The following is a 15,340-nucleotide window of genomic DNA, read 5'->3' as shown; positions in this document are numbered from 1 at the left end:
TGAAAATACAAAACCAAATTTCTCATCAAGAATGTCTAAATCAAGTTTTAAATTTTGGGTTGGTTCAGACTAGAATCTTCAATTTTCCTAAACAGATCACAAATGTCTCTTTCAGAAGCAATTATAAATATATATATATATATTAAATTACATTCCATATTAGTCTTCCGTTACATGCAGCCGTAATTTATGTTCCTATTCTCTTTTATGGAGTTAGATGTATTTTCCAGGGTGGAAATGCGTTTTTTCTTCTGAATCTATTATGTGCCACATCATGGAGGATGCCGTAAGATTTGGATTAAAGGAGATAATTATGACGGTTGGCTCCCCAAATAAAGGTTTAACACAGTCATGTCACAAAACAGGAAAAGCAATTATTTATTCATCTGAATTGAAAAAAAAATAATCCAATTTGTTGAAAAATTTGAAATAAAATGTTTTTGATAAATCCAAATAACAAATCTTCAGAATTTTGATTGCATGTCCTTATTTGGGCTGAAAAAAGACTGGCTATCCCAGTTTTTGATGGGTATTTGGGATTTCATTCAGCGGAGTTGAACGTGAGACTAAAAAAATGGCTGCTATCACAGAAATCCATATTTGTCTTATATTGCAACTCCTTTTCATTGCCTTTCTGTCTAGCTAATTAGAATATCTGATAACAGTGGTAACAGATACTGATTTTCAATTTTTTTTTCTAGTATTCTGACTTTTTAAGCTTATGGCACCTTTGGCAGTCAATGCAAACTCCAATTGATGAGCAGATCTCTGAGCTCTCTCAGGTGTCACCAAAGTGGTGATTATGTCAGGGATCATCTCTCTCCTCTGAGCCCCAAAATGAATATTGACAGAACATAACCTTTATCTTAGGTTAGATTCTGATGATATTGGGATATTCTTGACAGGGATACATTGGTTAGCACATTGGAAGAATACAGAGCTCATATCCTGCCTGTCTTCATAGACAAAATATGAGTTTCCACCAGAGAATATAAGCCTTGGATATGTCAATATGTTAATTAGTACAAGAATGTCAAGAGCATCCAAACATCATTATTTAAAATTTAATCCAGGTCTTACCAGCTTTTCAATCTATAGCTAATGAATAAGAAGACAGCTGTAGGTGATTGGCTTCACAAAGCATTTAGATACTTAACTCCCAGTGTTCACACTGGGACTTATATTCTTAAATGTTTTTGAGGATCGGGGCCAATTCTGCTTATATGTCTTTATGATCATCTTTCAGATGACTTCTGGAGGTATGGACAATAATCTCCAGGGTTTTGGTCACACACAACTAGTTTCTCAGCATGGGACAATGTAAATATTTACATTAGAAAACACTAAAAACTAAAGATTGCTAGCCAGTGCTTCATTATTGACCAATTTTCTGCTGGATTGCAAATAAATATGTCCCAGCAACCTCAAGCACTGTCATGTGATAACTGTTGGCAAAGGCAGATTAAGGCATTCCATGCCATGCAGAGCAGTTCCTATTCTTTAATGCAATTAGCGCTATCATTTGTAAGGGGCAGGAAACCCAGACATTAAAATGAATTACTCATTCCCTACTTATTCCTTCATCTTTCCTTCCTTGTTGTTTGCCTTTAGGTCTGTGTGCATTGAGCTGATGTTTTTGAGTATTAATCACAGTGATTTCAAGGTTGCTTTTCTTACTGGAAACAGGTTGTTTAGATCCCATCAAATATGGGTATGATTACTCAAAGTCATTTATTCCCATGAGTATCATATTGTCTTTCTTGTCATTTATTGTCCAGCCACACAACCCAAACACCACATTTCCTGCCAGTCTCAGCAATCAGTTTTCCTTGTTAGTGCTTTGAAGAACTCAGGACCATCAACAGACTTTGGCTCCTTACAGATCACTCCCTTTTCTAGAATATTTATGAATATTTTGGGCCACACAGAGAGTAGGAGAGCTTTCCAGAGTGCTCTGGATGCCTTTCTTCTTGGAGAAGAGTGACTCATTTCTACTCTTGATTTCCTATTTTGTAGGTGTTATTAAACAATAACTTCCTGAATGCTTTCAGAGAGTCCAAGCTCACAGGTATCATATGTTTATCGTTAGATACAGCCTCCTTGCCTGTTAACTTAAACAATATTAGTTTCATAAATTATGACTTCCCCTTATGAATGTTATGTTGAGCTTTCCCCAAGACCTTACATTTCTCCACATAGCTACTGATTATTTTTTTTTTTATTTTAGCATACTGACATATATGACATCATCAAAAGCAAGGTGTCTGTCCTGTGGCACCCCGCTTCTCTCTGCACATGTTTTGGATGTCAGTATGACAACTGCATCATCTTTCTGTATCAGGTTTACATGGCAAGGTTTTGGTAGCAGGGGGCTTCAGGGGTAGCCTCTGTGAGAAGAGCCCAGAAGCTTCCCCTTTTAAGAGAAGGGCCAGTTTCAGAAGGCTCCAAAGGGACCTGACACTGCCCAGACCTGAGCCAATGACTGAAGTTGTTTGTGCCTCTGTGAGAGCAGATTTAAGAAAGGGGAAAAAAAAAACAACTGCTGCACAACAGCAGCTGGGAGGCAGGAGTGAGACCCAGCCCTGCAGCCCCCCAACTCAGTGCAGCAGGAGGGCAGGAGGTGCTCCAGGCAGGCAGCAGCAGTTCCCCTGCGGCCTGTGCAGGGAGAGGCCCCTGGTGGAGCAGGCTGTCCCCCTGCAGCCCATGGGTCCCACATGGAGCAGATCTCCACGCTGAAGCCTGTGGAGGAGCCCCCGGTGGAGCAGACCCCATTCCCCGTTTCCCTGCGCTGCTCAGGGGGAGGAAGTAGAAGTGGATGGATGGGGGAGTGGAAGGTTGTTATAAATGACTGGGTCCCAAATAGGATTACAATCAGAGTTTACAATTTATTAAACGAATAGAGGCAAGCAAACAGCGCTGGGTGCGCCGGGAGTCTCTGCTCCACCGGGACGCACACCTGTTACGTAAGGCGGCTGGTTTTTATGCTCCTAGGCTAATACATATTCATTACTACTTCTAGAAGAGGCAGGGTTATTATAATTGGTTTCCCGAATCCGAAGTCCTCCCAGGTGCGCCTGCTTATCAGTCTCTGTTAGTTTCTCGGGGGCCGCTCGGACAGGGAGGCTCATATTCTTCCTCCTTATCTAGTGGTCTCTTGGCCGGCTGTCAGAAGTTACTGCATGTCCGTGCAAAGTCAGCAGTTTTTCTCTGAAGAAATCCCTTTGTTCTCTTCTCGCCTAAACCCAGGCCTCAATGTTAACCCTTCACACCCCTTAGTGGCACGAATTGCTGGACTATTCCTTACAATTCCTCCCTTTTTTTTTTAATATCATCAATTCGTGTCTCTTCTTCAACTTTTGTTAGTAGCAATTGGATTTCATCAGTCAGTTCTCGGGGTGTCCATTTCTTAAGCATCATTATCGACACATCACCTTTTCTCTCGCAAAGTCATCACAAATTGGGTGCTATTTATTATCCGCCGTATCAACAACATAAAGCAAGGTATCATACAAGGTATAAACAATAATGTCATTACACCACATAAAAATAAAAATAGCATTCTTTTAACCCATGGTCCACCGGGCAACCATGAAAAGAAATCCCAATCCATACCCTTCCAAGTTTGTACTGGGACGTGGGCTAGCTTTTTAATTTCTTTTGTTATCTGCTTAACTACTTTTCCATTATCATCAATTTGTAAACAACAATTAGAATCGTTCAGTTTTCCACACACTCCCCCTTCTTCTGCTAGTAAATAGTCTATGACCATTCTACGTTGAAAGATAGCATTCCTCATCTGAGTGGACTGATCAGCCAGAAGATCCAAGGCCGTCGCTGTTTGATTGGTTACAACTTCGAGGATAGCTTGCGACCTAATTATTCGGTTCAAATTATAAATAGGTTCTCGGGCTCCTGATACCAATTCATTTGGGTTCCAGGTAGCTGGCCCATAATGCTGTATGATTGGGCACTATCCCCGGATAAGGAAGTATCAATAGATCGTTTTAGTCTGTTCAGGTCATCATATAATCTTATTCCTAAATGATTTCCTTGTGTTTGTGACAATAAAAAGAACAAGGGTCTTATGTACCCCACATAGCATATTCCCGACCAGTTTCCGGGTAGCCTCTTCTAAGCATGTTTGCCACACACCCAATAATGTCCCTTTAGGGCCCACGTCCCGTTTGGAAAATGACCATCCCATCCATCTTTACCCTTTGGGGTGTGATAATACAGAGTGTCCTTGTTACCGAGTGGTCCTGTTACAATGTCTGCCCCGTTTGTACTCGTATATGCACGCTTCCAAGCTCCCACGTTGGGTTTCCACTTACAGTCACAATTCAGTTCTCTTTGGCGACCTGTCATATTATAAGCCTTTTTCGCCGTCCAATCTTGAGAGTGTGGGAAGCTCCTTCAATCATGGGGTTGGGCCCGCTTTCAGAGCTTGTGTTACCATTCAGCCCTTCAGGGTGATCCAGCTCCTGGAAAAACTAATCACAATTTTATTATGGGTTTAAAAGGTTCTCATGTTATTTTTCTCAGGACAACCTGATCTTAGCGCGGGAGAAGTCCGGTCGAGGCACTCTCACTCGGCGGTCAATACCCATAGGGGTTGCCTCCCTCGGTAGACCATACACGCCGCAGTGGAGGGTCCTACCCCGGTCTTGCCTTCTCCCTTTCCTCCCTTCAGCCTTGTCCTCTTTATCCAGTGCCCTTAATTCATGCAGAACCTCACTGCTGGGATATCAGTTCCTCTTTAGTCTCAGTTTCAGTTCCCCAGGAGTGGACTCAACCCTCCAGGCTTCGGTAGTTATTGGTCCTTTTATTCTGGATGCGTGGGTCCAACCCCTTCTTGCTGTTCTCACAGCTGTTTCAGTAGTAAGTAAAACAAGGTACAGTCCCTCCCATCGGGGGTTCAATGATTCTTCTCTCCAGGTTTTTATTAAGACCTTGTCTCCTGGTTGTATTTTATGAATAGCAAATCCTAAAGGTGGTGTCTGAGTCATCATCCCAATTTCTCTTATCTCCTGTAATCTCCTTCCAATGGTAATTATGTATTTCTGGATACTATGATCCTCAACTACATTGTTCCCTAGGGGCATCCCTTGAGAATAAGGCATACCATATAACATTTCATGTGATGATAATCCAGTCTCACTGTGTGGTTTAGTTCTTATGTTTAAAAGTGCCAATGGTAAGCATTTCGTCCAGGGCAGCTGTGTCTCGATCATTAACTTAGCCAATTGTTGTTTTATTGTTTGATTCATCCTTTCTACTTTCCCTGAGCTTTGTGGGTGCCACGGAGTGTGGTATTCCCACTGAATACCTTTCAAGGGGTACATCCTTCAAATCTTTGTGGCTGGCGTATGTTCGATTATTTCCACACAATTGTGTTCCAACGGTCCTTCTTCTGGAACGGTTCCTAGAAATACTGCTGGATATAACAGGTTAGTCGTTTTCAAGGTTATGTCATCTTGTTCAGTTAGGATTGCCTGATATTTCATCATCCGGCTGGGTGATAACCAGTGCCCCCCCCCTTTGTTCCAAAACGGTTGTTACCATATGTGGTCCAAAAACTTCAATACGTTTCCCCATTTGAAGGCAAATAATTTTCTACTATCTTTATCAAGAGGTATGCAAAAGAAGGCATCCTTTAAATCTATCACGGTAAACCATTTATATTTCTCTTTCACAGATGTTAACAATGTGTAAGGATTAGCTACTACTGGGTGAATATCCTTTGTTATTTCATTTATTGCTCTAAGATCTTGTACAGATCCATACTCGCCATTCGGCTTCTTTACTGGAAAAATTGGAGTATTGTATTCCGATTTACATTCTTCCAGAATCTGATATTTGAGAAATTTGTCAATAATTTTCACTATTCCCGTGCCTAGCTTCTATCTTAAGTGGATATTGTTTGATTCAAACAGGTTTGGCTCCTTCCTTTAATTCCACCTTTACCAGTTGTGCCAGTTTCGACTTCCCTGGTACATCTGTTTCCCGTACTGTTGCTATAACTGCATTTTCTACTTCTCTTGGAATATTAACAAAGGGTTTATCTTTGATCATTAGGATTTGGCCTACTTTGGACTCAGGTACCTTCATTATTAATTCTCCATCCTCAAAGGTTATTGTTGCATCTAATTTGGCTAATAGATCCCGTCCCAAGAGTGGCATCGGGCATTCTGGTACATACTAAAATTTATGGGTTAGTTCCTCACCCCCAAAACGCAAATCAAGGGGTCGTAAGAATGACCATTCTTCCTCTTTCCCTGTGGCTCCAATTATTGTAGTTGTCTTAGTTCCTAATCGTCCTTTTAAACTATTTAACACTGAATATGTTGCTCCTATTACATTTACAGCCTAATTAACACAGAGAAAGAAGCTCCCATAACCAACAAAAAATTCAAGCCTGTCTTCGTTTCCTAGCTTTATTTCAACTAGTGGACCTGCTAGGGTAGATGCCCCAGGTCCCCATCATTCCTGACTGTTGTTTGTCCTGCAGCCTAAGACAATTTCTTTCTGATATCAGGGGCTGATTGCCCTGGAAAGAGGTTAGCCAGTTGCCTCTCTCTTTTTTTTTTTTTTTTTTAAGCCAGGTCCATTTTTTTTTTTTCATTGCATTTCAAAGTTGGTCCAGAAATTCAAAAATTCCATAAATTCCATAGGGGTTTCTTTTGGACCTTGTTGGAACAGATTCTCAATTCCCAATAGCCAATTTAACCAGATTTTAGTATTTACATAATTTCCGGGGTGATTAGGGTCTCAGTGAGGGGGTCGGTCAGGGGAATGCAATCGTTGAAAGTTCCCTGAGCGGTCCCATTGGCAATCTGAGCTCACACAGGAACTCAGGTTGTTTCAAGAGTTAGCTGCTTTTCTGTTTCCACGACAACTCTCTCGGACCCATCATGGTCCCTCCGCCCCAGAGGGCTCACACCGTGATTTTGAGATCTCAGCCTCGGGTTGAGGCGGAACTATTAGCATTCCTACATCCTCTTTCCCTGCTCATTCAGCATCAAACAGCTCTGTTAAATACTACATGCCACACAACCTTTAACACCTTCAACAATCCTTTTAACACTTCCTTTATCTTTCTCCAGCCCGTACTTTTCTAATGCCAACACCAAAGGCTCAGTCAGGGGCCAACTTAATTCCAAACCTTTTCCCTCCAACATGCTGAAACAACATATCACTATACAACATTTCATCCTATTTTCCTTCTCTCGTCAAAAACATTAATTGCAAGACACTGTTATAGTCGATTGATCCATAAAGTGGCCATTTAGTTTATATAGTGGCCACCATTGATTGCAATACTTAGTGAAAGTCCTCTTGCTTTCTGTGCCCCCATTTCTAACAATATCCTTCCAATGTGCCAATATGCACCCAAGGACGTCTTTTTTTTTTTTTTTTTTTTTTTTTGGATTTTCCCCTTTTCCTTGATTTCCCATTCCCTTTTATTTATTTATATTAGTTACTGTCCCTTGTTTCAATTTCCACACAAACCTTTTTATTGCAGGTTTTTACTATCTTTCCTAATCTTCTTCCCAAATGTCCCAATTCTCTGGGATTAAACTCTTCTTTCCACATACAAACTTTACTATTTCAGATTATTAATGAGCCCCATTCCAATCATAAATCCGCAGGACTTCGGAAAAACACCTGAAGCACTCAGCCTTCTGTCTTCTAGACAAACAATAACACCTTTTCCACAAAATTTACATTTCAATAAGACCGAATTTCAAGCCAAATGCTAATTTTTCTCATGCACTTTGTTAGTAAGCCTACACAAAACAAGGAATCACTCCTGTGTATCCGTCAAGATGGGGGTTTAAAAAGGTATTGAGGCCTAAATAAATTCGCTCTCCCCCTTCTTACCAAATTCCCAGGGCTCAGGCCCGAACCACCAAAGAAGTGGCTCTCCGTTCTACCACTTTGATAATCAGTCAGCCCCCCACCCCCGATACTTGGGAAACTGACCGAACACCACCGCGAATATACCCAAACTTCTAAACTGTTACTTAGATAATGCTCCCACCTTCCTCCTTGACACAGTCAAAACATTTAAGAACAAAACAGGATTACAAGATGCACCACCGGGGGTGGATTGTTAGGATATAGAGGTGGTAGGTTATCCAATGACTCCCATTCATCATCTTTTTCTTTTTCCTTTTTTTTTTATTTTTTATTTTTTTGTTCTCTTCTTCGTCAAACTTCTCGTCTGCTTTTAGTGTAAATATTGAGGCTGGAAAAGGACGTGAGATCCTGATCCATAATCCTGCATAATCACTTTCCTCCCGGCTAAAAGGTTCCTTTGAATTAACATGTATATTTAAGGCCTGGCAAACCCAGTCTTCAAAGGATCCGAAAACGGGCCAAAAGACATGTGGTCTTAAAGGCTCCTTTGGCCATTCTGTCATACAATACTGAACCATTTTTAATTTACTTTTTCCCTTTTCTGGGGCCCCTATCGTTCCAATTTCTAATCATTATCCCTAATGGACTTTCTGGTGGTATGTCTGGTAATTTGCTCCCTTTTCTCTGGTCCCGGGTCTTCAATTTTGTCTGACCCATCTAGGAATTTTACTGTGGCAATTCCTACAGCCCTTGGTTGCCTTAGTGAGAGTGTCTTGCAGGGGGTTTAGGACCTATCACCCACCCACGAATCCTATAGGAATCGCTTCGGTCCTTCACCGGCCAAGTCCCTCGCGGGAGATTGGAACCGCGGTTAGAAGACCTCCACAATCGCTTCGGAACTACGTTCCGTCTCAGTCACACTCTCACACACACAGGCAACCGAAACCCACCCAACCGAACGGTATACGCCCTAAATACTTACGACTCCGTCGTCTTCGTTCGGATCTTCGCGCGCAGAATTACGGGCAAAATATAGTGCTGCAGCCGGCAAAGGGAGCTCATAAAAAAATCTAAATCTTTGCTTGCCCTTATTCAGGTTCAAGATGGCATTAGCCCTGACCTGACTCGAACAGGAGCCACCAAATGGTGGGGGCGCCCCTCCTAGATCAAGTCAGAATTCAGGAACCAAGACCATCCCGGACGAGCCCCCAATTGTTATAAATGACTGGGTCCCAAATAGGATTACAATCAGAGTTTACAATTTATTAAACGAATAGAGGCAAGCAAACAGCGCTGGGTGCGCCGGGAGTCTCTGCTCCACCGGGACGCACACCTGTTACGTAAGGCGGCTGGTTTTTATGCTCCTAGGCTAATACATATTCATTACTACTTCTAGAAGAGGCAGGGTTATTATAATTGGTTTCCCGAATCCGAAGTCCTCCCAGGTGCGCCTGCTTATCAGTCTCTGTTAGTTTCTCAGGGGCCGCTCGGACAGGGAGGCTCATATTCTTCCTCCTTATCTAGTGGTCTCTTGGCCGGCTGTCAGAAGTTACTGCATGTCCGTGCAAAGTCAGCAGTTTTTCTCTGAAGAAATCCCTTTGTTCTCTTCTCGCCTAAACCCAGGCCTCAATGTTAACCCTTCACACCCCTTAGTGGCACGAATTGCTGGACTATTCCTTACAAAGGTGTTTTTAGTTTGTTTTCTTTGTTTTTCGCTTCTCTAGATTGCTAGTAATTGGTAATACGTTTCTTTAATCTCCCTATGCTGAGTCTGTTTTGCAGATTATGATAATTGCTGAGTGATCTCCTTGTCCTTATTTTAACCCTTGAGCCCTTTTCATCGTATTTTCTCCCTCTTTCCTTTGAGGGGAGGGAATGAGAGAGTGGTTGTGATGGAGCTCAGCTGCCCACCTGAGTAAAACCACCACATTTTCTTTCTGCTACCCCTTGTCAGGTTCAACATGGCATATTCTACAGCACTAAAAATGCCATTTTAAAAAAAGAGTAAACCCATTTCTTTGCACAAAAGCCAGTGCTGCTATATATGTAGGAGGTGTTTTAAGAGACTAGACTACACTGGTAGGTGGTTTTGCTTCCCAGAAAACAAACAAACAAACAAAAACATTCTGCGTTTGTTCCTCAGGCACACTAACCTGTGCTTTCATATTTTAAGTTAGCTCAAGTTGACCAGTAAGAATGGAGCCCATCAGACAGATGCTTTGTTGATATTCAAAGACACTAAGATGTATCCTGCAAATGGGTGGTGAGATACCGGAGCACAGACCACCAAATTAAACCCAGAGTTTAATTTAACTGAGACAAGAAGAAAAGGTCTGCCTTGCTTCTGCCTCTTCCTCTCATTGCTGTAGGATTATCCCCCAAACAGGGGCACCCATCAGTGCAGCAGAGTGCTTTGCTGGCGCTCACTTTTCCATTTTTCTGCATACCCCAACACAGTAGTGATTTCCTTTCAGTCATTTCTCTGTCCCTGAGGGTGGACTTGTTTTCAAGTGTTTTTTGCTTGGAATGCTTTCCAAACACCTTCTAACAGTGCCCACCCTTCTAACCCAGATTTATTTGTGACCTTGTTGAATATTTTCTGTGTCCTCTAGGGTTGCTATCTGCTCCTTTCCAGCTTCTGTCTCCTGCAGACACAATGATTGCAGGGAAGAGATCTATCTAATTATCCACTTGTGTGGTCTCTTGCTACCCAGGGTCAGAAGATAGACATTAGGGTTGCTGCCTTATATCTGGAGGGAGTTGGCCCTGTGATTAACACCCAGCCCGGCTCTCCAAGTCCTTTTGCTTTGCGGGGAATATATACCCCACCAGCGGTCATGCCATGAAGTGGAGAGAGCCATGTCCACGTGCTACCATCCCCTCACAAAGGGACGTGCCAGTGTACATGCAGAAGACTTAGAAAACCGTTCTATTGGGCTCTGGAGAAACAGCAGGAGCATGCCAGCCCCTCCACTTCGTAGTACTGCTCACCCTGCACCGTGAAGTACCTACTTACCCCTACCCCACTCCATCAACGGAGCAAGCCTACGCATCATTTAGCTTAATGCAAAGTGGATAGAAAGCCAGAGCACTGCTCAGCAAAAAACGTATGTCACCCATGTCCTCTAGTGGCCAATATTCTCAGACAAAACTCCTACCCTCAGCGTTTCTGTAAGGCTGTATGGGTTTGAGGTTTTTTTTGTTTTGTTTTGTTTTGGTTTTTTTTGTAGTTGTGGAGTTGTTTTTTTTTTCTTTTTCTTTGTTTTTTTTTCTTTTTCTTTGGTTTTTTTTTTTTTTTTTCCTTCTCTATGGGAAGCTGCTGTGCCACACATCACAGGGTGGAGGTCTGGGCCCAGAGGTGCAAGGTGGATCCTGGGATTCATCCAGGGCTCAACCCAGAGCATCTGTGGGGTCTGCTCCCTGCTGTCACAACTGCAGCTGTCCTCTGTTTAAAGTTAGGAGGCAAATTAGAGCCTCTATCTGAAATCTCCTCTCCTTCTCATGAGAGAGAAGATAATAGAAAGCAAATCAGATAGTAGATGTCGAGAAAAACAATTTGTTCAGAGTTATCGTTATCGAATGCCTCTGTGTTATGTGATTTGCTTTCTGAAACATCCCTCAGGTACAGTATAAAGATGGTAAATGGTAATATTACATTGCTGTGTTTCTCCAGTGCATTTCTTCAGGATTTTTGCCAGCTAGCTTTGAAATCCCTTTTTAAGAAAAAAAAGTTTAAACAACCTTGTTGACAACAAATTTTACTTTTTTCTTTTTTTTTTTTTTTTTTTTTCTCTTAAAATAAGTAGTTGACACTGTGGTGTTTCATTTGTTCCCATCTCCCAGAGTACCACCTTTATTATTAACAATAACAATATTGCCATCTTTGTCTGTCTTTCTGTAGCTGGGGAATTGTTCTCTCCCATGGCAACTAAGATTTAAAAAATAAAAAAATGCATCTCCAGTACATCTTTCATTATAAAATGGAAAGAATAGCATGCATTCAGCAATAATTTATTGCACCAGCTGCTTATCAGCAACAGCACTGGAAGAGAGAATGTTCAAACTCCAAGAGCCCACACGGGAGCACTGGGATGGGACAGGGACAGGGGTGAAACTTGAGTGAACCCATCAGCCCAGGGTAGGAGCTACAAGGGCTTGCAGCTCCTGAACACTGCTTCTGCGTGCCAGGGGCCAGGAGAAACAAATGTCTGCAAGGTGATACAGCTGGGGAAGATGTTCACAGTTCAGGGTTTCACACAGATGTTAATGGCCTTTAGCATTCCTGTCCAGTCTTGCCAGTGTTAATATTTAAATAAATGCTGAGGCTGACTCTATCCAGATTTCACCTACCAAGTAAAGTCTATTAAATCAGCACTGACATAACTTCCACCTGTCCCAGTGGACTTCACAGCTCTCTAAAGAGAAGTTTTTCAGCAGGTCCTGAAAAAATGTGCCTCTAAGGTAGGTTTTCAGCCTTGAAGTTGGTGTTAGAGCCTTAAGATTACCTGTTTTGCAGCCTTCCTGTGCTCTGCTCTACTTGGCTGTCTCTCTAGGGCAATGCCTCCACATCCCTGTTAAGTGCCAGCAACTTCAGGAAAGTGCTGGTTCTGCTGGTGGCCAAGAGCAGGAGATTTTTGCCTTCACCTTCCAGGAACTCCTGACCAAAGTGTCTGGCTTGGAAATGCCCTCCAGAAATAAGTAGAGAACAGAGGAAAAACATGGGGTGTGTGCAATTTCCTTGCCCTTTCTAAAGCTGCTATCCTCATCCTTTCTAGCACAAAAGTCTCTAACTCTTTCAGCCTAATCTAGCTTAAGTTGTACACTATCCTTGGCCAATTATCTATTTAGGATAATATGCTTCAACATACACTTAACCCAAAATCTTGGCCTTCCCTGATTTATTCAACTGACCTCTCTTCTCCTGCCCACTTCTTCCCTTCTGAAGCATTTCTAATGGCTTCTTTTCATCTTGCTCAGATGTCTGTGGGGTTTCAGGGTACTCTTCAGTTGGTTCTCTTCTTTTCCACTCTGAGCAGTCCATATCCACAATCTCATCTCTTCTCTTCCTGCAGGTGACTCTCAAATCTCTCCAACTTTGTCTTGCCTCCATCTGACAGGACAGGAATCTTCCCCTGTGATGTTTCTTTGGTAGTGATCAGTTGCCAGCAGAAGCTCAGCATGTTTAGCAGAGATCTTGTTTTCTCTGCACCAAGGTCACTCTGCTGCCATCTTTCCTGATTGCTTATCACTCAAGCCAGCTTTCTGTTTGTTTCTCTGCATCCTCATAGCTATCACTTTTGAAGGGGGGAGGAGAGAGTCTGTATATAGGATGAAGCTTTTCCTATCTCTTTTACTGCTAGGGTTTTGTATTGGGTTTACGTGCCAAGGTTTTGGTAGTGGTGGGCTTCATGTTTGGCCTCTGAGCAGAGCCCAGCAGCTGCCCCATGTCAGACCAGAGCCAACTCCAGCCAGCTCCAAAAGGGACCTGCTGCTGGCCAGAACCAAGCCAGGGATCAATGCTGGGTGGGCCTCTGGGAGAGCAGATTAAAGAAAAGGGAAAAAACTGCTGTGTGACAGCAGCTGGGAGAGAGAGGAGAGAGAAGCAGCCCTGCAGCCCCCAGGTGAGTGCAGCAGGAGGGCAGGAGGTGCTCCAGGCACACAGCAGCAGTTCCCCTGCGGCCTGTGGAGAGGCCCCTGGTGGAGCAGGCTGTCCCCCTGCAGCCCATGGTGTGGGAATAAAAATGTTGTTTTTGCAGAGTTACATTGTTTAAAGGTAAGGAATGGGGTATTGAGATATGCTTGCAGTGATAAGAAAACTTAGCAGGCGACCTTGTAAAATGCAGACAACCAGACTCCTTAGAACAGTTAGGTGAAAATCACGGTGTTAAGTCAGATAAGTGAAGAAACATTACCGTTCCAAACAGTAAAAAAGACAAAAGAAATTTGAAATTTAACGGGCCGGCAACTGAAGGCCATGCATTGTCTGTGAAGCATCAGATAGATTGTGAACCTGGATTACCCATTCAGTGGGGAAACAGGGGAGGGTCCTGTCATCAAAAAGCATATAAACTATGTTTTGGAACCAGTAGGTGCGCTCCTGCTTGTGGGACGCCCGCCATTGCAATCGCAAATAAATTACTACTTCACTGAGATCCTCGCCTGAGCCTAAGTTATTGGCTATGGAGTGTTTCTCACAATGGGTCCCACACAGAGCAGATCTCCACGCTGCAGCCCATGGGTGGAGGAGCCCCCGGTGGAGCAGGTGGATGTGGCCTGGAGGAGGCTGCGGCCCATGGAGAGCCCCCGCAGGAGCAGGCCCCGGGCCGGAGCTGCAGCCCGTGGAGAGGAGCCCACGCAGGAGCAGGGGGTCTGGGGGGAGCTGCCGCCCGTGGGGGACCCGTGCTGGAGCAGTTTGCTCCTGGGGGATGGATGGACCCCGTGGTACGGAGCCGTGTGGGAGCAGTGCTTGAAGAGCTGCTGCCTGTGGGCAGCCCCCGCAGGCTCAGTTCGGGCAGGACGGCATCCCGTGGGAGGGACCCCACGGGGAGCAGGGGCAGAGAGGGACCATGAAGGAGTGGCAGAGATGGAGTGCTATAGACTGACCGCAGCCCCCATTCCCTGTTCCCCTGCACCTCTCGGGGGAGAGGAAGTAGAAGTGGGAGGATGGGGGCAGGAGGTGTGTTTAGTTTGCTTTTTGTAGTTTGCTTTTTGTTTCTCACTGCTTTACTCTTCTATCAATAGACAATAAATTACATTATCTCCTTATTCTGAGTCTGTTTTGCCCATGGCAGTAATTGGTGAGTGATTCCCTTGTCCTTATCTCAACCATGAGCCCTTTTTTATTGCATTTTCTCCCCCTTTTCTTTTGAGAAGGGGGAGTGAGAGAGTGGTTCTAGTGGAGCTTAGCTACACTTCTGTGTGAAATCACCACAGGTGCCCAGTGTCTCGTATCTTCCCGGCTACAGCATTGTTTTCTCTGATCTCAAAAAAGTGCGGTTGTGCTCTTCCAATATATGCAGAGGGCTGCTGCCAAGGTCATTTCCCTTTCTGTTTGCTCACACGACACTCTTCCTGCACCTTTTCCTGTTGCTCCATCCTCAAGAGCATCTCATACATGTATTCTCAAGTCCCTCCTCATCCTACATTTGCAAAGCCTGGTCTAGTTCCTTCCTCTTGCTGGTCCAACACTCAGCCTTTGTCTCGCTGCATTTTTAGATGCTGTTACGCTTTTGCTTTATCAAGCCTGGCAGGAGATTCCTGTAAATAAATGTCTGCATGCTCTCTCCTTCAAATCCTTCCTTGCCTGTATGCACATATCCTAGGTGCTATCCAGTTCAGACGTCCCCTCCAGCCGTGTCTGTTTTTGATGACTTTGTGTCATGATGAGATGCTGGGAGTGAGTACAGGATTTATGAAGTTCAATAACAAACTGAAGGAGTTGTCTAATTTAAGATGAGTAAGCTGTTTTCAAAGGCACAGT

General features: G+C 43.6%; 1 long non-coding RNA gene across 2 annotated transcripts; it reads right to left on the bottom strand.

Moving 5' to 3' along the window:
- Positions 1–2,851: 2,851 nt before the first annotated feature.
- LOC308198488 lies at positions 2,852–9,545 on the bottom strand. 2 transcript variants are annotated; one of them, XR_013953963.1, is made up of 3 exons: positions 8,843–9,545; positions 5,327–5,434; positions 2,852–4,490 (listed from the first exon to the last, which is right to left on the bottom strand). It is a non-coding gene; the product is annotated as an uncharacterized lncRNA (long non-coding RNA). The 2 variants fall into 2 exon arrangements; XR_013953964.1 differs by lacking the exon at positions 2,852–4,490 and having other exon boundaries at positions 5,148–5,434.
- Between the last annotated feature and the right edge of the window lie 5,795 nt (positions 9,546–15,340).

The sequence above is a fragment of the Anser brachyrhynchus genome (assembly GCF_964034855.1).
Source record: "Anser brachyrhynchus genome assembly, chromosome: 1".
Classification (NCBI taxonomy): domain Eukaryota; kingdom Metazoa; phylum Chordata; class Aves; order Anseriformes; family Anatidae; genus Anser; species Anser brachyrhynchus.
This window is presented reverse-complemented; position numbering and strand designations above follow the sequence as displayed.